General features: G+C 37.3%; 1 protein-coding gene across 1 annotated transcript in view; it reads right to left on the reverse strand.

The window, feature by feature from the left end:
• The window catches only part of LOC5565729 (protein N-terminal asparagine amidohydrolase), a 162367-nt gene extending 144518 nt beyond the window's left edge, over positions 1 to 17849 (reverse strand). The window contains exon 1 of the mRNA XM_021855323.1: positions 17530 to 17849. The gene's annotated coding sequence lies outside the window, so the exon portion shown is untranslated. The remainder of the gene's footprint in view (positions 1 to 17529) is intronic.
• Between the last annotated feature and the right edge of the window lie 5514 nt (positions 17850 to 23363).

Consider the following 23363-nt stretch of genomic DNA (forward strand, 5'->3'; position numbering starts at 1 on the left):
GTCTGCTGCTCAGCTTAGTGTTCTTAGGAGCACTTTCACAGTTATTAACTGAGAGCTTTCTTTGCCAAAGTTGCCATTTTCGCATTCGTATATCGTGTGGCAGGTACGATTATACTCTATGCCCAGGGAAGTCAAGGATATTTCCATTACGAAAAGATCCTGGACCGACCCGGAATCGAACCCAGACACTTTCAGCATGGCTTTGCTTTGTAGCCGCGGACTCTAACCACTTGGCTAAGGAAGGCCCCAAAACTAAAAAACACACATTGCTGAAAATTTAACAGTTAACGTAAAATTTTCTGAACTTTCAAAAAAAAAAAAATGAGAAAAGCAATAGCCCCTTTGGTCCCAAGGCCTTCAAAACATTAAAAAACGGAAATTTTTGATATATTTTTTCATTAAAAAAACATTTTTTGTGAAATTTTATATTTTTCTTGAAAATATTTAGCTTTTATTTCGTTATGATTTAAAAAAATAAAAAAAATTGCCAAGTCGCGATTTTTCTGGTCACCCTTTTTTGGAAATGGTCACCCTAAAAAAAAAAAAAAAAAACACGTGTATCCTTATTTCGGATAAGGAACAAAATAGCAAATTTTCACGGAATTCAATGACCCTCAAGATCGGTTTTTCATGAAATGGCTGTACATACATATAGAAAAATCGTGCGGAAAAACTGGAAGTAATTTCTGAAGTTATTTGTGATTAAATATTCTGGAGAATTTTGAAGAAAAAATCTTGGAAAAATCATTGCAAACATTCGGAGAGGAAGACTCCGAAGTCCCTTTGATAAATTTTCCGAGGAATCCCTGCCGGTGGTATACCTGGGGGTATCGGTGGAAGAAATCTAAGCGGGAACTCTGGACGTTTCTCCGGAAGAATATCTGCAATATTTTCGAAGTAATCGCAGGAATAATTTGTGTAGGAATACAAGAAAGAAATAAAGTAATTTATGGCCACGTTCCTAAAAAAAATCATTAAGATATTCCTAGATGATTCCCTGGAGAAATATTTTGAGGAATTTCTGAAGCAACCCAATGAAAAATATTGCTGAACAGTAGCCCGTAGCTTAGTTCAGTTCACTAAATTATTCTTAAGCTACTAATGTTACATGGGATTTCTTGTAGATATTCCTGCATGAATTTAAAAAAATGTGAAACTTTAAGAATTCTAGAAATAGCTACTGACGAAATTTATGAAAGATTATTAATGGAATTATGAATGAAGGAACTTCTGGGCGAATACCTGGAAATTTCTGGTAGAAGGTTTGAAGTACATTCTCTGGAGGAATACATATTCTTCTGAACATATTTTTGGACGTATACCTGGTAAAATATTTGTAAAAGCCTTGCAGCAATGCCTATCAAAATTCCTGAAGTAAATCGTAGAGTAGTTCATGGAAAACAACCTGAAGGAATTGGTTATAAATATTTCAAATTTATTATCGGATGATCGGTTCAGGATCTTTTCGTCACGGAAAATTCCTTGAATTCTCTGGGTATAGAGTATCTTCGTACCTGCTACACGATGTATGAATGCGAAAAATGACAATTTTGGCAGAGCATTCAGCATTCCGCAGTAATGCTCAATGAGCTCTAAGCTGAAAAGCAAGCTCTGTCTCAGTAAGGACGTTATGCCTAGAAGAAGATGAAGATTATTGGATGAATTTCTAGAGGAACTGCTGAAGGAATTTCTGTAAATATCTCTAGAGTACTTGGCCACTTTGGTTCTTCTGGACCACCGAAATAACCCATGAATGACCACCGGAGATACCCGTATTGTGAGACATTTCAGTTTTTGTGTAAAAGAAGAGTCACAGGTATTCAAAATCATGAAGATTGAGCCGTCGCATGCCTCGTTTTGGTAAAAAAGCTGAAATATCTCCTAATACGGGTGTCTCCGATGGTCATTCCTGGGTTATTTCGATGGGCCAGAAGAACCAAAGTGGTCATTCATCTATAATTGAACTAGAAGAGTGAAAGATATACAAAATCATGAAGAATGAGCCGTCGCATGCCTAGTTTTGGTACAAAACCTAAATACCGTACAACACGGGTATCTCCTGTGGCCATTCCTTGGTTATTTTATGGTTCAAACTGTTTCAGAATGGTCATTGATCAATAATTAAACTAGAAGAGTCACAGGTATTCAAAATCATGAAAATTGAGCCGTCGCTTACCTAGTGTTGGTGCTAACACTTTGTGATCCCATATTACGGGTTTCCCGGTGGTCATTCCGGTGCTCCAAAAGGAGCAGAATAACCATTCATTCATCCTGTTGGCAAAATACATCCGAACATAAAAAATCGTAAAGAATTGGGCACAATTAATTTGGTTTTGGGGCATAAATCTGAGTAATAACATCGAATTGCCCAGATTGGCTACCTTCCGGGACTGCAGGAACCGGTTCCACATAGTCCATACTGGACCAAATTTTGCAGGGGATGTGCGCCGGTGGTTGGTTCCTTATTGCAGAGGAATTCTATGCCAAAATATCCATCAACCGAATAGTACCGATGTGAATTATATATACAAAACTGCGATGGAAACTTACTTTTCGGATGTTCCGGGTTTCCGGAAGCGGGTATGAATAACTAAGTGATTTGAGAATCTCTATTCACAGTCCACGTAAATACCAATTCAATAATATAAAGACGGTTCAGATTACTTATATATGTAGTTACGAAACTACAGGTTGTCAAAGTAAGGGTCTGTCTCTAAAGGGATTTTGTTTCATATGTAGCAGGTTCCCGGTGGCCACAGTGACCAAATCCGGATCTCCGAGAGGGTTTCTGAAACTTGAAATTTGTGCCTTTAATTTAAGCCCAACAGAACTAAATTTGGTCAACACACTGATTTTTGTGAGCTGCTAGAACTTTCGGGTCGAAAACGACCCTATGTCAAAGTTTGTAACTTTTTTTTATGGAAGCTCCGCAGAAACAAAACTTCCCACAAAAAAATAATTGTCAGAGAATTTTAAATTGCTAGGATATTTCAATCAAAAGTTACATTGATTTGAATTTTGAAATGGGTCAAAAAAGACCCAGGGTCCTTACTAAGGTTAAAAGTATTCCTAGTGGAATTTCTTAAGGATTCTCTGATTTTTTTTTGGAAAAATTCTCAAAGGAATGCCTAGAGTTTAAGAACGAGTTCGAAGTGGAAGTTCTGGAAGAATATGTCTAGAAATATGATTTCCCCATCTTTACTGTATACTTTAAAAAATCAGGAGGAAGCTCTGTAGTCAATTGATGAAGAATTTCCTGGAACAATCTCTAATGGAAATTATTAAATAATTTCTCAAGTAATCTCTGGAGAATTTTCTGCATGAGCTCTCAGCAAAATTTCTGAAGAAATCTCTTAAAGTAACTTCTTTAGAAATTCCTGCCGTCATTTTTTGCAGAAAACTCTGGATAAATCTCTGAAAAAATTTCTGGAAGAATCCGAAATAAATCCAGAAAGAATCCCTGGAGGATTACGTATAAGTGGAATCTTGCAAGGAATCACTAAGAAACGTCTGGTAAAACCACTGAAATAATCATAGAATTAATACCTGGAAGATTTTCTGTAGGAATCTCTAAAGTATTTCCAGGAAACAATTCTGAAAAAGAAAAACCTTTAGGAATTTGTTCGGGAATATGTAAAGGATTTTTGTAGAAATCTTTGGAGAATTACCCGAAGAAATTTCTAGAAATTCTTTAAAAATGTTTGAAGGAATCACGGACAGAAATGCTGGAAGATTTTCCTGAGAAAATCATGAAATTGTGGATGCATTGTTTATGTCATATCTGGGAGAAATTCTAAAAGAATCTCTGCTAGTCGCTTTTGGTGGAGCTTCTTAAGGAATTTCTGTCGTAATTTCTGGAGGAATCCTTGAAGAAATACGTGCAAGAATTCCTGAAGTGATTCCTGGACGAATTTGTGAAATCATTCCTGATAGATTTTTTCGGCGTATTTCGAAAATAGGAAAACCTTAAGGAAGTTAATCGGGAATTCTGAAAGGAATTTGTGGAGTAATCTCCTATGTGTATTTTCGGTCAATTATATAAAGGAATCCTTAGAGAATTTTGCAAGATCTCTGAAGGAATTTCTGCTGGAATCTCTGAAATAATTTCTGGATGTGGTATTCCGTATTTCAGGGAAAATCTATGGAGAATTTTCTGAAGAAATTTTTAGCAGTATTCCTGGTGAAATTCCTTGTGGATTTTTTAGAAGAATTTCTAGAGAAATTTCATTCCTCATGAAGTAATCCCTAGTGGGATTTCAGGATTAATCGCTGAAGGGATTTCTGAAGGATTTTTCGGACGAATTCCTGGTGCAATTTTTGAAAGATGTTCTAATTGAGAAATAACTTGAGTTATTTGTTGGGGAATCCTAGGAATTTTTTTGAGAACCTCTGGAGGTTTTTTTAGGAAGTCCTGGTATTTGGAAAATTCCTAACGGAATTAAATGTGGAATTGCTGAAAGAATATCTGATGTTAACTTCTGGAGGAGTCCCAGAGACAATTTCTAGAGGTATCCATGCAGAATTTTCTAGAGTAAACCTTGATGAAATTATTGGAACAATTCTTGAAGGAATTTTTAAAGGAATCTCTCGACAAGTTTCTGTACAGCGATTTCTGGAGGATTTCATGTGGGAATTCCTGGATAAACCCCTAGATTTAGTCAAAAACCTTTATCATCAACAGGGCCCTGTTGGTCAGGCAGGTATACAAGAATAAGTCGTATTAAACCCGGGGCACACGGGAGCAGTTTTGCTTGGCAATGGATGTTACACCCTTTTCACATGTTAGCCTAGAAAGGCTCCGAGGTAATCCAAACGAACAGCAAGTGTGGAATTGCGCCGAATGATGTGCAATATGAGGCACCTCGTCTACTGAAAGGGCTTTGCACATGTTGGCACGAAATATCGATTTGCAATCGATTACCGTATGATCTCCGGGGATGCCTGATCGCGTGGAAAGGTGGTAATTTCGTCGAATGATCTGTGTGGCCAATGTCAATACGAATACGAACGGATCTTAATGATTTGGATGGATGTGGTTTTTCGGTACGGTGATGGTGGTGGTTTATGGCAGTCCAATCACTGCATTTTTTTTATCCGAGGATGCATCGCTAAATTGGCGTTCGGACAGCTGAGCAATTTCCAATGGGACTATAAATCCACATCCCAGATGAAGCAGTCGAAAGTCGCTGCTTATCGGTTCGATCTCGAGCAAATGGAGAAGTGGCAAAGACCCGTGATGTGAAGTCATTACTCATGTCGGCTTTACTTTGCATCAGCAGTTGGCACCTTCCCCGCAAAGTGGCGCTGCTAACGGACGGCGACGGATTTTCGCATAAATGATGATTATCATTCTAACTTCGACAACGCATTTCGCATTTGCTGTCCTCCCTTCTTTCCAATGTTTCCTGAAGAACCACCTCAAGTAGCCACTGCAGTAATATTGATGGACATCCCAACCAGCTACCAGTGCCACATCACCATCAGGATTTGCATTTTGAGGTGCATGTAATCCATCGAACGGGTTCTCCGCCAATTCTGGTTGGTTCTGGTTGCTCCGCTTCTGACCGGTCAATATGGGATTGAAAAATGTGGTTTTTATTCTGATGCGCTGCTCCTGGTGAACTTTCAACCGAAGCTACCAATTGGTTGACCCATTTATTAGCCTTGCAAAGCTCGACGTGTGGTCATTGTGGTACGGTGATATAAATTTCTACAACTAAATAGGTTAATGGAAAAGGTGGCATCCATGAAAAACAATAGGCCTTTTCAAGTGACAGGTCCGTCTATGCATTTGTTTACATCGGTGGAGGACCGGTGCTAACACGGGCCTGTCATTTTCATAGAAGAAATGTCAAAGTGCTTCCCGATCAGCTGATTTGAGACGTCATTTGAATAGGCCTATAGGGAGAAGCCTTAAAACCAACCCCCCCGCGCAGTGACAGATAACGCAATTTTCACGTACCCACTTACAACGTAAACAATGGGGCCATCCACCGCTGCCGGCACGATTTTTCACTATGGCAGATCGGAATTTTGTTTCGTCGTTGACGGATGCAAAACAACGAATGGCATGAAATGAAATAAGGGCGAATCGGATATTTTCGTCTTCCAATGGAAATAAATTTAATAAAAACATCAAGTTTAAGCACCAAATGAACTTAAGAGCGCACCAAATCGTTCGGTGGAAGGATTAAATGACCTGTTAGTGCTTTATTTTGCGAGAAAGACATCCATGAGAAATTACTCACAATACAGCCTAACTGATTTTGTGGATCGCTTTGCTGCTCTCAAAAGAAATATTGTGAACCTCGTGGCCGTGCGGTTAGTGTCGTCAGGTATTTAAGCGCAACGTGTCATGGGGTGTGGGTTCGATTCCCGCTTCAGCCATTGAAACTTTTCGTCAGGAATGTTCCTCGGCTGTGCCACTGGAGCATGCTTGTCCGTTGTATAGTGTTAAGTTACAGTTTGTACAGCTAAATAGCTGTCCTTGTCTTTTATTTGAACGGGTTTCAATGAAAACGAATTAAGTCAAAAAGTGATATTTTTTTTATTTGCAGATTTTTTTCTATGCGGCTTGGAACACTTTTTCTCATACTCACCACTAGAGGTCTAAGTTTTAATCAAATAAGCCTATGAACTAATGTACGATGACGTTACGCTGCAACTTCCAGCGAGAGGAAAACCTTTACTGCATACAGAAAAATGTATAAAAATGTGTGTATACAGAAAAATAAACGATTTCGTTGCACATCAATCTACGCATTGTTCATCCGGTAAACATTCGTGTTGGTGCGGATGTCATTTTATGTAAACATATTCAGATCGGAAAAAAACGACAAGAAAAGAAGACCGTGGATAAGTCCATTGGATGAACTATCCAGCCAAAGACAAATTAAAGACCTCCATGTCCCTTGCAGTTGCCCAAAATTTTATGGCTCATAAGGTAATCTAGAATGCCGTGAAAAGTGTACTGCGATTTGTCAAACTTGGGTACCTTTTGCACTACCGAGGGACCAAATGCAGTACTAGAAGTCCGTTGCTAGTCCGTTGTCTAGTGTGGTGCTTCCTTCAAAGGGCTAATCGTCCACTGGAAGCATTAACGTGTCGGTGTCTTTTTAAAAAAAAAAAAAAAAAAAAAAGTGGTACCCAGTCTGAGCCCGAGTGGGACGGACCTGATCAAGCTTTTCAAAAGCGGTAATGGCCGCCAAAAGTTAGCTCACTTTCTGGTAGGGATCCAACACATTGACGTTTGGTTTGGGCCCGGTCAATTGACTTGTCCACCGGGTTGATAAATTCACTCGGTCCAAGAATTTTGACACTTTAGCGGGTCACGCTTCTCAATAGTTGTTTCTGCGCTCGTGTACATACATGTTACATGTCACCAACACTACCTAAAAATTGCTGGTGGAAAATATAAACAAAGATGAGCTGTTCCAAGCAAAATCAAACAGCAGTATTTTTCACCAGCAAATTTGCGAATGTGTTCGTGACACCGCTCGGCAAGAGTTCAATGCTCCCCACGTGTTTCGGTAAAGTGTCAAAATTCCTGGAGTGAGTAAATTTGGTGCACCGGAGGATAAGTGTATACCAAGCGTCCCATGTCAAACGTCAGATTGGTTTGCCTTGGATCCCTTTTTTATAGAAGTGGGCTAATTTTTGGTGAAATTAGCGCTCGTATAAAGCTGGATAGTTCATCCAATAAGCTTATCTGATTGAACTTAGATGTCTGGGGGTGAGTATGAGAAAAAAGTGTTCAATTCCGCAAAAGAAAATGTACTGCGAGTCAATAGCTGGATATGATCTCAGATTGATTTCATGCTTATCCAGCTTTTTAAAAGCGCTGCCGCAAATAGGCTCGCTTTCTAGTAGGGATCGGTCGATTTGACGTTTGGCTTGAGTCGTTTTATATTGAGCGGACCCAAGCCAAACCTCAAATCGACCAATCCCTACCAGAAAGCAAGCCTGTTGGCGGCAGCCATTAGCGCTCGTAAAAAGCTGGATAACTACAGTAAATTTTTCATAAATCAATAATCCTCGTAAATATCTAAGGGGTGATTCAAATATTACGTAACGAAGAAATTTGCCAATTTAAATTCCCTCCCTCCCTGGAGTAACAGATTTTGTATGGAAGATTTCAATTTATTGTATGGACCGTTACACTACAAAAGACCCCTTCCCTCCCCCAGTTGTGTTACGTAATATTTGAACGATCCCTAACAAACTTATCTTGGTTTGAATAGGGTCCTAAAGCCCTGTCCTAATTTTAGTGCCAAACGCTTAAGTTTAGGCCAAAAACACATGTTTACTCAATTTTCTAATGTTTTCCGTTGGTTTAAGCCCAAAAAACATTTTTTTAGATTTTGTCACATCCTTTGGCTTAAACTCAAATTTTGGGTGTATTTTGTTTTCCGTGTCCCTTACGAAATGTCAGATAGGAACAATCCCAGTGGTCGAGCTAAAACCCCTGTGGTGTTTTTGTCGACTAAGCGAACGTCAAACATGATCAAAAGTGTCAAGGTTCATTTATGGACCAAATTTTTAAATTAAAGTTTAAACATGTTATAGCCATTATTTGAGCGGGAAAAATTGCTAAAGTAGTTACAGTAACATGCTTTTTCGTGTTATTAAATAAAAACAAGATTTCATTAAAAATTTTAGGACCCAATTGCCAAGTGGTCAAAAAATAATTTCGTAAACAAAGGATTGGTTATTATAAGCAACTTTACAGCATGCAGACCACATCACACCACTATCCAAAACTCGCTCTTGGGCCATACAAAATCTTCCCGATGACCTTACAAATCCTTTCAGAGAATCGTTATTTGATGATCACTCGTTTATAATGATATTACAAATGCCAAACAAAAATTGTAAAGCATTTTTTTTGTCCATCAGCATAATTCTAGTTTACGCCCTATTTTGAGAACACTCCATGATTTCATTGAGTTTGACAGTACCACGGACCAAAATTTTTCGGTACACTGACGTTGTACTGCAGCTGTCATGATGCTCCCGGGTTGCTTAAAACTTACACATTCGGCATTCGGCTGCTGTAAAACAAGACTATGTGTTTAAGTTTCAGACCTTTGTAAGACTAAATAGCTTGGGTTTTGTTTAAGAAATGGATGTAACAATAAGGCTAACGTCAAGTCGAATCTCAGATGTGAGACTAAATAAAGGGTAGCTTGTCTATTAGGGTGATTCAAATTTTGAAAATGTTTGAAAATCCAATCTCCCATGTGCTCCTTACCATAAAAATAGTGTTCTGAGAAATTTTTAGAAAGAAACAAAAAAATATCACAGAACACTATTTTTATGATAAGGATGCTAAGCAACATATGGGAGATTGGATTTTCAAACATTTTTAACTTTTGAACCGCCCTATTGTCCATATCTACATTCGTTTATTTTGATTATCACCTTTTATTTGGCAACAAGCCTTTCAAGCAGTGTGTTCTATGCCTATTCGCCTTTGGCGCATTTTAATCGAAACCAGCATTATCATTTTGATTCTTTTCCTCTTCATGCAAATGAATAGCTAAATTTAGCCTAGTTTTGGCAATGTGTGCGGTTTCGACAGATCCGATCAATCCATCCACTTTCGAGTAAATCAACTTAAATACTTTCAATTAATTTAATTTATTCCGCGCAATCATTATTTTGTGTGGACCTTGAGGATTCACTACATAGAAGACATCAAAACTATTTGATGTTATTGTCAAGATATAGAAACGTTTTAAATATACCGGTAACGAGAAGAGTTTGATTGATGTGGAAGTACTTGACCCCAGTTATGGATCAACTAAGAGTCATTTTTCAGAACCTCTGGAAAACTGAACATTACATATACTTTGCAATTAGATTAAATTGAAATTGAAATGAAATTTACGAAAAACTGACATGTCTTCTAGGTTATAATCAAATGCCTAATCAGAAATTCCATAGGACGGAAAAGGGGGTTGTTGAGAAGTGGAGTACTCAAATTCCTCCAAGAATTTTATAAGCTGGTCCACAACAATTCTTCCAAGGAATTCGATGGAATTTGTCGAAGGATTCGTGCAGAAATTTTTCCAGGATTTGTTTTTAGTTTAGAAGTTGGTAATTTGCATTCTTGAAAAAGTTTTTCCTAAAACTTCTCTATGCATTCTATCGATTGATTGCGTCAAAGACGCAGAACATAACTACTTGATTATCATTCAATAATAATGCCTTATGGAGACTCCTAATAAAGTGTCTACAAAGACCCATTAAGAGATCAATCATTCTTTTAGTATTCCTTACTGAAATACTTCATGGAATGCCTTCTAGGATTGTTTTAAACTTAAATAACAACCACACCAAAAATCTAAGACCACAAAAGTTCTTTCAGAGTATCAAAAAAGAATGTCACCACGGATTTATTTAAAAGCTCTTACGAAATAGTAACAATGAGTTTCCCTGGAGCTTTCTTTGGAATCCATTAAAGTATGATTCGCATAATTTTTCTCAAGAATGCTTTTAAAATTCATCCAGAAGCTTCCCGTTTATTCTTTGTATAAATTCTCCAAAAATTCTTTTAGGAAGCTATCCAAGGAATCATACAGATTTTTTCTAAAAAAATACCTTGCAGAAAATTGTGAAACCGAACAAACAATATGTTGAGAAATTTTGGTTGAATTCCACAGATATTTTTTATTCTTAGAAATATTTATAGATAAAGGATAGTTGAACCTGACGAAGCATTAGATATTCGAATTAGGAATCTCTGAAATAATTCCTGTATCATCTTTGACGGAGTTCCTGTTTTTAATGTTTGGAAGAATTCGGAGAAAAAATATTAGACTTTTATATAGGAAAACCACAGTATTTATCAGTGAACAAATTAATTTCTGGTTATATTCTTGAATTATTGTTTCGAATCGATCAGAGTGCTTCGGAATTTTTTCTGCAGAAATCGCGATAGAGTCTTATCGTTTCAAATTGACGGTGCTTAATTATTTATTTATTTATTTTTTAACTAAAAATTTTGAAAGAGGGAAAAGCCCCTTTGAGTGATTTTTGTTTAGAATTCTTCTTAAAAAGGCACAAAACCTCTTAGTCTTTTAAAATAACATTACAAAATGGTAATAATAATAACATATAATTCTATAGGCTCAGGCGGCATTTATCCATTGCAGAGCCAAAAATCTTGAAAAAGGGCCATGACACGAAAACTGCCATCCTTAAATGAGTTTGTTGAGAATATTTCCATCAAACCTGAAAAGAAAAATATGCACAGAAGGAATACTTGGAAAAATATCTATGAGTTATTCCTAAACAAACTCCTTATTATCGGAAGTATTCTGCAAACTTCTTTGAAACGCTCCAAAGATATTTCAGGGGGAATTCCTAGGAGAGTATCCAAAACTATATTTAAGGCATAATTCTTTCGACAAAATCTGGAGTAATTTCTAGAGGAAACCCTGCCTAAGGCGATGTTTCTAATATAATTTATAATCGAATCCTTGAACAATTCCTGTATCAATCCTTCGATAACTTTATCAGTTTTATGCGTAATTGCTCTGAATGATTATACACAATTTCAAATCATGGAAATTCAGTAAAATTCCAGATGAAAATCTGACAGTATTTCTGCAAGAATTTCTGTACTAGTTCTTAGGGAATTCTCATAAGTATCTCTGAACAAAGTTGTATTCCATCAAGAATTTCCAGAGTAAATTTCAGGAAAAAGGGGTTTCTGGTGCGATCCCCTACTCCAAAAGAGGAAATTCTAAAGAAATATCATGATGACTTAATAACTCCTGACTAAGCTTAACAGTGAACCCATGAAAAGTATAAAAAATATGCAGAAGAATTACCGAAGGTGCCATCTTCGTTGACTACTATGAACTTCCTATTAAATTCTTTGTTAGAACTCTTGAAACAAATCATGGAGCAATTCCTTCTGTATTAAAAGAGTCCTGGCAGGATTGTCAAGAGCATTATATGAAAAAAAAAAAAAACTACACACTCAGATTTTTTTCACGAGCTCGGCTGTGCGAATCTCGGTTTCCCGATTTTAACCGAGACTCAGCTAACAAATTGTCCGGTTGCTTAGCAACGGAGCGCGATCTACTGATACTCGGATTTTATTTGCTGAGATCCCAGGAAATTTATTTACCGATTACTAGGCTGTGCGGATCTCGGTTAAAATTAGCCGAGATTCGGCATTCTAAATTAAGTGTGTATTATAAGTATTGCTGCCAACACTGATGCTCCGAGAAGCAATTTTTGGAATGAACCCGACAGTGCTAATTGAATACATTCCTTAAAGAATCGAAAGCATAACACCTAAAAGAATTCCAGGAAGAATTCCTGTAAGTTATGTGGACGAATATTTTGATGTATTCTTCGGAGAACTCCTCTGAATGATTTCTGAAGAGATCTTTAATAGAAGTCTGATTTCAGTCTGAGAAGAAGTTTTCAATTCATATGTGAGGACTCTGCGGAATCCAATGCAAAGACCCCATTGCAGGGTGTCCGGCCATTTGGCCGAATACCGTTTGGCCGAACGCCATTTGGCCGAATGTCATTTGGCCAAATAGGTCGTTTGGCCGAATGCCGTTTGGCCGAATGCCGTTTGGCCGAATCACTGCAAGTACATAAGTGCATAAATATTTACATTTAGAATGTTCTTCTTTCAGCATTGACTGTTCCTTGATCTAACACTCAAGAGCTGCATATCTATGATGATTTATCCTTCTTTAAGAATGAACTGTTCTTCGAAATTCATTACAAATACATGCTAATTTAAGTTTACTATTCGGCCAACGGCATTCGGCCAAACGGCATTCTGCCAAATGACCCTTTCAGCCAAATAGCGTTCGGCCAAACGGCATTCAGCCAAATGGCGTTCGGCCAAATGACCCGTCACCCATTGCAGACATTCATTTGAACTCCGTAGGAGCTTTCGAGGATTTGCTGGATGAAATCCAGAAGAATTGTCGACGGAACTCTGGAGGAATTTCGGTGGAAAGCAAAATCTGGAGAAAATCCTGAAGGATTCCTGGAGGAACTCCAAAACAATTCTAGGGAAAACACTTATGAAATTCCCGGAGAAAGTTCGGAAAATGTCTCTGAGGAAATCCAGGGACATTCTCGGAGAAGATCCAGAAGAATTACTATTGGAACTCCGGTGGATTTCCAAAGAATTACTGGAGGAACTGTGAAGAATTCCATGAGAAACACCGATAAAATTCGGGAGCAATATCTGGAGCAACTCAGGAGGAATCACTGGCGAAGCTCCGAAGGTATTCCCGTAGAAAAATTGAAGGAATTTCTGTAGGACCTCTGTACAAAGTCCTAGAGAAACTCCAAAAGAATTCTCGGAGAAACTCCAGAGAATTCCAGATGAAAATCCGGAGGAAGTTTCGAGGAATCGCTGAATAAAATCCAAGGAACCAGCCTTGGAGAAAATTTGGAAGAGTTTCTGGAAGAATTTGATTAAAATACTAGAGGAACTTCATCGTACCTGCCCTACGATATACGAATGCGAAAATGACAACTTTGGCAAAGAAAACTCTCAGTTAATAACTGTGGAAGTTCTCATAAGAACACTAAGCGGAGAAGCAGGCTCTGCCCCAGTGAGGACGTTAATGCCAAGAAGAAGAAGAAGAACTAGAGCAACTCCGGAGAAATTACATGAGGAAAACGGGAGAAATTCTCGTAGGAAATGTAGGGATTTTAATTTACTCCACAAGAATCCCTAGTGGAACTCCAGAGGATTTCCGAGGAATTACTAGAATTCTGAATAATACCTTGAGAAATCCTGAAAAAAAACAAGAGGAACTATGGAGGAAATCCGAAGCATTCCTGGAGGAGCTCGAAAAGTATTCCCAGATGAAATTGGAAGCAATTCGCAGAGGAATTTCGTAGAAATACCATATGGACTCTGAAGAATTGATTGGAGGACCTTCAAAGGAATTCATGCAAGGACTCCCAAGGAATTGCTGGAGAAACTGCGGAATATTTTCCTGAGAAATTCCTAAAGGCGCTATGGAGGGTATCCCGGAGGCACTCTGGAGAAAAATCGGGTGGATCCCCAAAGGAATTTGCGAAGGAGCTTCGAGGAATATCTGGAGGAAATCCGATGAATTTCTGAAGGAACTCTGAAAAAATGCCTTGCTCAAAGAGTTCCCGGCGTAACTCAGAAAAAATGTCAAAAACTCCGGAGAAGTTCTGAAAGAACTATGGAGGGAATACTGGAGGTACTCTGGGGAAAATTCGGGAAGATATCCAAAGGAACTCCTGAGGGAACTTCGGAAGAATTCCTGAAGAATTCATGGAGGAAATCGGAAGGAATTCTCGGAGGAACTCCGAAGAAGTTCTATGCGAAACTCTGAAGAAATTCTTGGGGGACCTTCAATGGAATTCCATCAGGAACTTCGATAGAATTGATGAAGGAATTGTAGAATAATTTATTGAGAACCTACGGAAAAAAATCTGAAGGAATGGAGGGAATCCAGGGAGCACTCTGGAGAAAATTCGGGAGGATCTCCAAAGGAGTTCCTGGAACAGCTCTAAGAAATTACTGGAGAAAATCAGAGGAATTACTGGAGGAACTCTGAAAATATTCCTGGAAAATTCATGGAGAGGAAGTCGGAAGGAATTCTCAGAAGAAATGTCATGAGAAACTCTGAAGAAATTCCTGGAGGACCTTCAAAGGAACTCCTTCAGGGACTTCGGAGGGATTGATGAAGGAGCTGCGAAACAATTTTTTGAGAAACTCCGGAGAAATTCCTGAAGGAACTATGGAGAGTATCCCGGAAGCAATCTAGATAAAATTTGGGAGGATCTTTAAAGGAAGCTCCGAGAAATTTCTGGAGGAACTCTGTAAAAATTCCCTGAGAATGCATGGAGGAAATCGGTAGTTGAACGTGCTACAAAATCCCATTGTGAGTTTTCCCAAATAAAATCCATTTTACGAGATTTTTTCCAGTTCTTGTTTCAGAAGGTTTCCAGAAATTCTTCCATCTACTCTCCTAGAGATTATTTCTCAGAATATCCGTGTGATTATTCAAAAGTACTCCCACCGTTTTATTTTTAGTAATGATACTCGCAGATCGATAGAGACAACGCACCAACCCAACCCATGACTAATTTTTGACCTATTTGGCCGACTTTGTATGGAAATACGAATTTTTATAGGTTGAATATTAGTGCTTTAGCCCTACTGTTAAAAGATGAGTCATGTTATACCGATCCCTTTTGCTTAAGACGTCATGACTAACAGGATAAATTTTCTGAGTATTCAACTCTAGAAGAAATTCAACAGGAAATTTTTGCAGGCCATTACAGGTATCCCTGTAGTCATTCATGGACAACAGAATTACTGTAGAAGCCATTACAGAAACTGCCATATTAAATGTAGGTACTTATTTCGTCAAAATATATTGAATAGGAGTACTCAAACTTAGTTTTTGGAGTAATTCCAGATTCCATGCCTTTCGAGATATCTCACATTGGATTCAGGGCAAAGAAGGTCTGCATGGCCATGGTAAAAACCAGCGTATTTTTTGAGTGTGGATCTCAAGTATGGATGTCTTATATGATGACAACAATATCCTTGCCTCAAGTCATCTCACAGTTGCACGTAACTTTCTTTACAAGAAACTTTCGAGTTTTCATCTTCAGACTATTTAGATAGATATATAGGGTGATCAAAGTATTTTGGACAGACCGTTACGCGTATATAATTTGGACATTTACAGCAAAATCCAATGGAATTGGCCAAATTATATACGCGTAACGCTCTGTCCAAAATACAAAAAACACCCTATCGAACAGTATTGTCTTTACAATGATGGCTCCTCTCTTGAAGGTAAAGCTGGTGCTGGTGTATATTGACGTGGGCTAAGACTGACTGATTCAATTAGCATACTATGCACTGTTTCTCGGGCTTGAGTATTCAATTTCATGTGTTTAGCGCAATCAGTACTTGAACATCACGTAATGGGTAAAGCAATATATTTTAGCTTAGATAGCAGAGCTGCTATTAAAGCTCTTGCTTTGGGCAATTCAAGGTCAAGGATAGTTATTGTTTTTCGAAATCATATTGAGAAGCTAAATTAATTTAACGATGTGTAGTTCATATAGACATTTTTCCATTCTTGGATATAAATTGGCTAATTGATTGGCTTGCAATACAGGAACACGTTGGAGTCATGTTGTTTAACATAGTTGTATCCTACTGATCCTTCTTAAGACCTGGCAAAGTATTGAGCAAATAAGTCTGAGAAATAGGCCTGTCTATCCATGGTCAAACCGTAAAAGGTAACGATAAAAATAGCTGGATAAATCAATTCTGAATTATGTTTTTTTCAGTCGTCCTCACTGTGGTCTGTTGTTCGATCAACTTTTAATGTGTCGTTGCAGCAATGTCAGTTTCCTGTTACTTCAGCTGTCTTTTGAGGTGCTGATATCATTTTGCATAACAATGACCTAATTTTCTGTAAAATGAAGCGCTTCGGTACCAACTTGCTTCATTTGCATATCCAATCGTGAGTTCGTCGCATCTGCTCCAAAATTTATTCTATTTCGTTGCGACTGCATCGGTCCATTTCCGGTTGATGTCGTCGACTCTATTCTGAATGTGACTGTCTAAGTAATGTTTGTATACACAATTTTGGTCGTTGGGCGGTCAGAATATGACGAATAATATAAAACCAAATTATAGATTTTCCGTTTTGGTTTTCGATTGCATCATGGACACATTCTTCTTGAAGACTATCGGCAATGAGATTCACAGTCATCGTGCACATGGAACGCCAACTCACAAATAATCACTTACACAGTTATATGACGCTAAACTGTACCAGTTTATTACTCGGAAAACATCTTGATTTTCAATTTATACAAAACATCGATACAGTAAAACAAATAATGTCTTCATCATCTTACCATAAGAAAATGGTTGATCTTTCTCATAATCTAGAGATTGTGTCGACTCAATTAACGGTAGTCATCCAATTGCATTTGGGTCATTCTTGGCTACAATGCTGTCGCCGCAATACCTACCGGCGACTTTTACTATACATCTGATTAACATTTCGGTTTTCTCCCTTCGATTTCCTTTCCGTCAGTTACTTTCGTCGAACAGTACCTAGGATATTGTGGCATTACGATTTTCGGTTCCGGTGCCGGAATGCGCTTTGATGCGCCGAATGTTTATCGATAAGCGGAATCGATTCGACGATTCATCGAGTACAGGAAACGGTTATAGTTCCTTCGTTCGATAAGATTTTTTTTTTGTCATAATCGTTGATTTTTCCTTTCTCAAAATTTGTTCGGTATCAATTGCTACGATATGCTTATTGAGATTGCGCTTGAGAAATTCTCTTTTGTTTTATGGGATTTTCGTTCATTGACTGTTACGTTTGCAGAACCGGTTTTTTACGTTTCGGACCAACTAAGGGTAATTATTCTAGAATGTTCAGTGAGTTCATTCCAGCAACTTTGTGCATGAGGTACCTTCTGAAACAACGTATGTCTTTTAAAATTGCCATCACTTACCATTACATCCCTCGTTTCACGGTCACTGATAGATGATCACAATCATAACACACTTTTTTTCAGATTAATTGAACCACTAAGCACCAAAGATTAACAGTAACAAAGAAGGCTCCAATTAGTCCAATTATTTAACAAATCAGCTGATCACTCATGACATAGCTCTGCATCACAACCAGTTTCAGTAATAATTGACATTCTGGTTCACCTGACTTTGTTTTGTAGCAATAGTTTTCCCACAATTTAGCACCAAAATTTCCCTTTAGCAAAACGCGATTTATTTGCCAGACGAATCAAAGAACTAAAACAAAACAGACAAATGCGAAGCAAAACCAAGACTTACAACAAAATCAACAGTCAGCAGCAGCAGTGAGTGAACTGTCAAACGGGAGGGGAAATGGCCCAGTGGAAAAAAGATACACACAGATAAGTAATCCATTGGCCATCTATTGGGATTTTAGAGAAACTTTATAGCTTTGGTGCGGCGGGTTTAAAGCTTTGAAGCTTAGAGCGTAGCATGTTATTAAGGTGATGGCGAATAGGCATTGAAGGTTTTAAGTTTTTGGGAAGGTTTCCAAGAAATATTTTTTTGATATTATTATGCTGTTATTTGCTTTATAATTGACATGATTTAAATAAACGGTTATTCAAGTCTTATGTGCCCAGTAGTGGAGAATCTACAATGTTTATTACATCCCGGAGCAAGTAAAATAAAGTTGAAAAACTTATAGTTAGTTTATCAAATTATATTAACTTCAATTGGTCAGCGTTCAGACAGACCGGACTAGATGATATTTTCGTGGTCTAAAGACTTTATCATTTCTGAACTCTCCGATGCAAGTTTCACACAGATGTATCATCAAATAAATAAGAACCATTTTTACAGCCTCAAGCATTTCAAATATGTTGATATTAAGAATGCCTGGGGTACGTTTTACTGATACCATCAAAAAGCACTTAGTTCAGTCCTTGGTTCAGTCTGCCTGAACAGAACACCGACCAATTTTCCTAAAAATTTTCAATTTAATATTATTTAGTTCAGTCATGTTTGTTGAAATCAGTTGATAACATTATTATTATCAAAACCAGAGGCGCATCCTCATTCGAAACCATGGGTAGGAAAACCGTTGACAAATATTTTGTGCACATTGAAGCAATGATAAGTTTTCACCATGGACAGAAATTTGAAAGTTACTATATTTGAAGGGCTCAAACGCAAAGAGGTGAAAGTGATATTTCAGGAGTAGCCTCAGCGATTGCATCTGGAACTCTTCCAGGAGTTCTATCAGGAATACCTCTAGAAATTACATTAGAAGTTTCTCCAGCGATTCCATCAGAAGTTCCTTCAGAGATTCTATTTGGAATTCTTCGAGGGATTCTATCAGGGGTTCCTCTAGGGATTCCATCATTATTTATTCTATGAATTTCATCATAAATTTCTCCATTGATTCCATCAGGAGCTCCTTCAAGGATTTCCTTCAAGGATTTCATCAGGAGTTTCTGTAGAGATTCTATCAAGAGTTTCATCTGAGATTTAACCCGAAATTCCTCAAGAAATTCTATCAGGAGTTCCTCTAGAGATCATATCAGAAGTTTCTCGAGGAATTCCATCAATACTTTTTCTAGGTATATCATAAAGGGTTCCATTCTATCAGGAGTTCCATCAGCAAACTTATCAGGAATTCCTCCAACAATTTCATGAGGAGTTCATCTAGAGATTTCATCAGCAGTTCCTTCGATGATTCTATCAGGAGTTTTTCCAACAATATCTTTATATTCCTCCAAGTGTTCAATCAGGAGTTCCATCAGGAATTCCAGAAGGGATTCTACCAGGAGTGCCTTTAGGGCTACCATTACAATTCTTCTAAGGATTTCATCAGGAGTTCCTCCAAGAATTCTATCAAGAGTTCCTTCAGAGATCCCAGCTAGCGTTTCCTCCGAGATTCTTTTAGAAGTTCCTCCAAAGTACATATCAGGAGTTCCCCTGGGAATTCCATCAGGATTTCTTCTAGGGATATCGAAAGGAGTTTCTCTAGACATTTTATCAGGAGTTCTATCAGGAATCTTATTCGGAATTCTTCCAGGGATTCCATCAGGAGTTCCTATAGCGAATCCATAGTTCTTAAAGGGATTTTATCAGGAGTTCCTCCAATGATTTCATTTCGGATTTCATTAGATATCATCAATAAATTCTTCAGAAATTTTAACAGAAGTTCCTTTAGAGATTCCATCAGAAGTTTCTTCAGAGATTCCATCTGGATCCTCCAGAGATTACCCAGAAGTTGCTTCTAGGGATAACATCAGGATCTGTTCTGGAAATTACATCAGGAGTTCTTTTAGAGATTTCGAGAAGAGTTCCTTCAGGGGTTTCATTAGCATTTTCTTTACACATTCCACCTGAAATTCCTTCCGGGATTTTGGGATTAAGAGTTTCTGTAGGAAGTTCCACTGAGTCTTTCAACAGGAGTTTGCAAAAGATTCCATCAGGAGTTTTTCTAAGGATTTTACCAGGAGATTTATAGGGATTTAGTTAGGAATTCCTACAGGGAAAACAACAGATGTCCTTTTTGGGATTCCATCAGGGGTTCTTCTAAGGACTTTATCAGGAGTTCCTCTAGACAGAGTTTCCATTAGGAGTTCCTTCACAGATTTTACCTGGAAATTATACAGAAATTCTATCAAGAGTTTTTCTAACGATTCCATCAGGAATTACTCCAGGGATTACATCGCAAGTTTTTCCAAGGATTACATCCGAAGTTTCTCTAGGAATTTCATCAGGTGTTCTTCAAAAGATTTCATTGGTAGTATTGCAGGGATTACATCGGAAGTTCATTCATGGATTCCATTAGAAAATTTCCTCATACTTCATTAAAAAAATCCTCCTGGAATTCCATCAGAAGTTCTGTCAGGGATTCTATCAGGATGTCTTCAAAAGTTTCCTTCAGAAATCCCTCTAGGGTTATTCTGGGTTCCATCAGGCAATTTTTAATGAATTCTTTTCGATTTTTTTCCCAGGGGTTTCTCTAGGGAATGCTTCAAAAGATTCATCAGAGAACTCTTCAAGATAGTCCTCCTTGAGTTTCTTAGAAGATTTCTCCCGGAATTTCTAAAGGGATACCTCACAAAATCACTCAAGGAGTCAATCCTCAAGGAAATCCTCTCGCATTATCAGGAATTCCTCCAGGGATTTTATCAGAAATTTCTTGTAAGAATTTCATTACCGGAATTACTAAAGAGATTCCTTCCGGAAATACTCAAATGATTCCTCCCGGATTTTATCAAGGGATTTCCTTAAGGAATTAATCCCGGAAATCCTCAATTCCTCGCGGAATAACTCCAGGGATTCCCAGGGGTTTTCAGGAAATCCTCCAATAATTTACCTGAAATTTCTTTATCAAAAAGAGATAAAGATTCAACTAGTAATTCCTTCAGATACTTCACCAGTAGTTTCCCTAATTATTTTACCTGTAATTTTTCGCGAGAGAAGTTTTTTAAGGAATTTCACAAGGAGTTCTGGGAATGTCACTAGAGTTTCGCTAGAATTACCACCAGAAAAATCGTCCAGAATTACACCATAAAGCCCTAAAATGACCTTAATTTTTTTTTAATTTCTGAAAATAAATCCATGGAGGAATTTCTCTAGAAATCCTTGGAGGTATCACCAAAGAAATCTATGGAGACATTCCCAGAGAATTTCCTGGAAAGATTCCTCAATATATTTCTGGCAGAAATTTTAAAGCAATCCCTGAAGGAGTTTCTGAAAGATTCCGTAAGGTATTTCCTGGTAGATTCCTTGGAAAAAATCCTACAAGAAATACTGGACCGGATTGATGGATAAATACTTTTAAGAATTCTCATAGAAATTGATCCTAGATTATTGTAGTAATTCCTGCATAAATTCCAGGGCGAATGCCTCAAAGGATCCCTTCAGAGATTCAAGGAAGAATCTTTGGAAGAAACATTGGTGGAATTTATAAAACAATTTATTGAAGATTCTTCAGATAACCTGGAGGATTCTCTCAAAAAAAAAATGCAAGTGGAATCTCTAAAGGAATTCCTGCTGATATCCCGTGTACAAGGTTTTGATTAATTCTTGGAATCTTTTAAGGCTTTTTGGTAAATTGTGGGTAGTATCTGTATAGAAATGCCTGAAGTTTCGCTGCAGGAATTCTTAAATTGATCTTTGGATGATTTTTTGGTGGAATTCTCGAAGGAAACATTGGATGAACCACTGGGGAAATCCTTTGGGAAGTTTTTGTATAGATCCCTGGAGAAATCTGCTGCAAACCTCCCAACTAACAATGCAGAGCCACAATCAAGCATGCATGTTTAATTATTGTTCAATAATGGTAATGGCAGCTGAATAAAAAAATTGCTCTATAAAGAGCTGAGAAGATGCTTTTTTAACACAAACTTAGATCAATGTTCAACGTTATGCATTAGAAAGAACAAAAGTTGAATCGCCACTTATTAAACGTTTCCAAAGATTCTCATTCGACTAGTCAAGATTGTTCTACAAATGAGCTGAACAAGACATGTTTCCCCAATTAAAAAGCCAATATTCCACTAAACAAATGTATTTGTATAAAAGGATATTCAGAAGACGAACTAACGTTTTGCTTGCGTCGCACTTCAGCTATTCCCACATGTTTAACATAAGCATGAATAAGAGCTGAATAAGTATCTTATAAAATCCTAATTCAGCTTCAGTATATTATAAGAACAGTTGATCCAATAGAGGCCAAAATGACGATTAACAAACAAATTGTTCAGCAATAAATAAGCCTTGTAAAAGCGATCACACTATAGCTAAATTTCATAAAATGGACAAAACATCCGAAATTCGTGTTGAGTTCCGAATGCATTTCAAAGCTCATAAATTATGCTTTCTTAAAACTTTTGAAATAGCTGTTCAGAAAATTAACATGGTTAGTCTCCAGAAATGCAGAATTATTGTGAAAAACAAAAATAAACATTTAAGCTAAGTTTTCCGAGTAGGAGCAAAGTACTGACAAACAAAGTGTGATATTGACTTGATTGACATAAGAGATAAAATATCTGAAGACAATATCAAAATTTTGTTCCTGGAACTTCGAAACCTATGAAAAATTTGATTTACGCAGATCTAATGAATAGCTCGCAGCTATTGGTAGAATCTTGCAGAATCTAAATATGACATGCCAATTTTGTTCTAGTAGTTTATTTTAGATATCATTTCCAGATATTTTATATCATATATCTATCAAGTTAATATCACTTTTAGCTATCCATATTACATTTTCTATTGCTAAGCTATTTTCGCCTGCTCGGGATGTTTTTCCGTACAAGAAAAATGGAAATTTCTTTGACAGAATTGATTAAATAAATTTCTATAGGCAGCTACATTTGAAATGACATTTCTTCACAACTGAATAAATACTGCGCTCTAAGAAAAATGATTTACTTGGCCATTTCCAAAAATAAAAATCGCATCAAGATATTCGAATATTTTTCTATTCAGGTGGGTTCTGAGGACTAACCCTTCAAATGATTCAAATATATTCATACAGAGAACATTAACTTCAATGCATATGTAATAGGTTTATGAAAAATACAAATAAAAAAATAATCAAACTATAATTTATAAAATTATTTAAGTTAATTAATCAGTTTTGAACAAACTGAAACTTATTATGAAATTAGATTAATCATTCCAGACTGTTTTTAATTTGTGTAAATAAACATTATTTTGACCAATATCGACATAAATTTTCTCACTGTGCGCTAAAAATAGCCGACTGAACTCAGCTTGGATCAGCAATAAACAGCAGCTGAATAATATGCTTGTAGCTACTAGA

This window comes from Aedes aegypti, chromosome 3 (genome assembly GCF_002204515.2).
Source record: "Aedes aegypti strain LVP_AGWG chromosome 3, AaegL5.0 Primary Assembly, whole genome shotgun sequence".
Classification (NCBI taxonomy): Eukaryota; Metazoa; Arthropoda; class Insecta; order Diptera; family Culicidae; genus Aedes; species Aedes aegypti.